The following is a 1,944-nucleotide window of genomic DNA, read 5'->3' as shown; positions in this document are numbered from 1 at the left end:
GAAGCGTGGTATTTCAGTGGAAAGTTTAGGGATCAGTTTGAATTTGAACTAGATCTCAAAACTTTTCAATGAATTACCCCCAACCCAAACAGGCCCCAAGTCTTATATTTTGTCCTTAAACAGTTGATAAGCCCTGCCCTACAGTTAGCACATTATATAAAAAACAAAAACAAAGGCACGCATAGCAAACATCTAAACGATAAGATAGGATAGTAAATTGATACATATGGGTGACAGGCAACATTTACACGGACAGTTCTGTGCAAGTAATCACACAATCAGAGATGTGCTGGTAAAGTATGATCACCTGGAGCCAAATGCAGATGTTCGGATATACTGCTGCACAGGCAGGTGAAACGCATGCCGAAAGTTATTCGTGCATCAAACTCAGCAACTCCTTGTAGTGTCTTCTTTCTTGCGTCGATAGCAAGCACCTATGCTTTGGTGTCCTTTAGGTAGTGGATCTTAGTCATGAGGTAGACAACATTATCTTCATGCAAGCTGAGTGTGGGATGAGCAGTGTGGAGTCTCTCCAAGGTTGGCTGAGGCGTGCCTTGATCGTCGAGCAGCTTAGGCAGCGACTCAAATTGCACCGGATTCTTTTTGGCAGAGATCTGAGAAGCACGGACCTTGCAGCCGGGTTGCCAAGAACCCTTCTCTAAAGACTTGGTAGTAGCCTTCCTGCTCCATGTGGCAGCTGTCCAATCATCGGCAATGAAGTTGCCGTCGACAACTGAGCCCGGCCTGACGTGTGTCTGAAGCTCAATATACTTGATGCAACCTTTGATGACGGCAATGTCCCGGGCTATCCTCGGGCAGCCTTTCAGCTTCCTGTCAAGTTTGATCGGCGCTGGCAACACGACGAAGCGGAGCTCCAAGGGTTGGTCCTGGAGAAGGACGTCGCAGAAGAGGATGCCCTGCCAGAGATCAACCCAGCCCATGGTGCCGGTATTGTTGGCTCACCTCCGGAAACTCCTGCGATCAGGACACGAACACACGCGCACTTCTATACGCAAGAGCAGTTGCAGAGAGACACGCACAGGAGAATAGAGGTGTTTTGGTGCTGCACGGAGGACTCACGCACTATGAGAATGGACACAGGAAGAACACACGCTCTGCACGGAAGATTTGTTAGCACTAATCTTGACTATGTTTATTTTATGTTAGTTGCATGAGTTAGTAGTACATGTGTGTGTCATATACGTAGAATGGTTAGTCTGAGTCTAGCATATAGGAGTTAGAGCATTTTCAAAGATCTTCTAAATGGTTTCCTATAGTCAAATATAAGGATTTTGACCCCAAACTCATCTCCAACAGCCTCTCTATCTCACTCTCTATTCTTACCGAGCTCCAAAAATACCCATCTCGCTCTCTATTTCTACAGAGCGCTCCCCCACTCCCTATCCGCCCAACAGCCCCCGGCCCCACACCTTTCGCCTTCCGCCGTTCCTTGTGTGTCGCGAGCGACAACACTGATCTGATGGCCTACTTCACCAATGTTGCCACCGGCGTCCTCGATGACGCCGAGAAGACCGAACTGGGCGCCATTCCGCGCGAAGAGCTCCTCCGCACCTCGTCAAGTGGCTCGCCCGTGGAGGCCCGGAGCTGCACGCCAGGCTAGCCGACGAGGTCCATGCTATGGTCCCCGCGGGCACAGATGAGTTCGTCACCCTCTCTGCCATGGAGAAGATGCCACTGGTGAAGTCGGTTGTCTGGGAGGCGATGCGCATGAACCCGCCTGTGGAGTTCCAGTACATCCGCGTGTGCCAGGACCTGGTCGTGGAGAGCCACGACGCCGCATATGAGGTCAAGAAAGGCGAGATGTTGTTCGGGTACCCGCCGCGTAGCACGATGGTGCTGATGACCACAGTTGCTTTGTTTGCTCGTGAAGAGGAAAGTTAGAGATGACAGGTGGGGTCCATCTGATGGTGACACAATAAAGGA

General features: G+C 50.5%; 1 pseudogene; it reads right to left on the bottom strand.

Annotated features, from left to right (window-relative positions):
- Positions 1 to 278: 278 nt before the first annotated feature.
- On the bottom strand, positions 279 to 941 carry LOC133927817 (uncharacterized; annotated as a pseudogene).
- Between the last annotated feature and the right edge of the window lie 1,003 nt (positions 942 to 1,944).

The sequence above is a fragment of the Phragmites australis genome, chromosome 8 (genome assembly GCF_958298935.1).
Source record: "Phragmites australis chromosome 8, lpPhrAust1.1, whole genome shotgun sequence".
Lineage (NCBI taxonomy): Eukaryota > Viridiplantae > Streptophyta > Magnoliopsida > Poales > Poaceae > Phragmites > Phragmites australis.
Note: the sequence above shows the minus strand (reverse complement) of the source record. Positions and strands in the feature narration are given on the sequence as shown.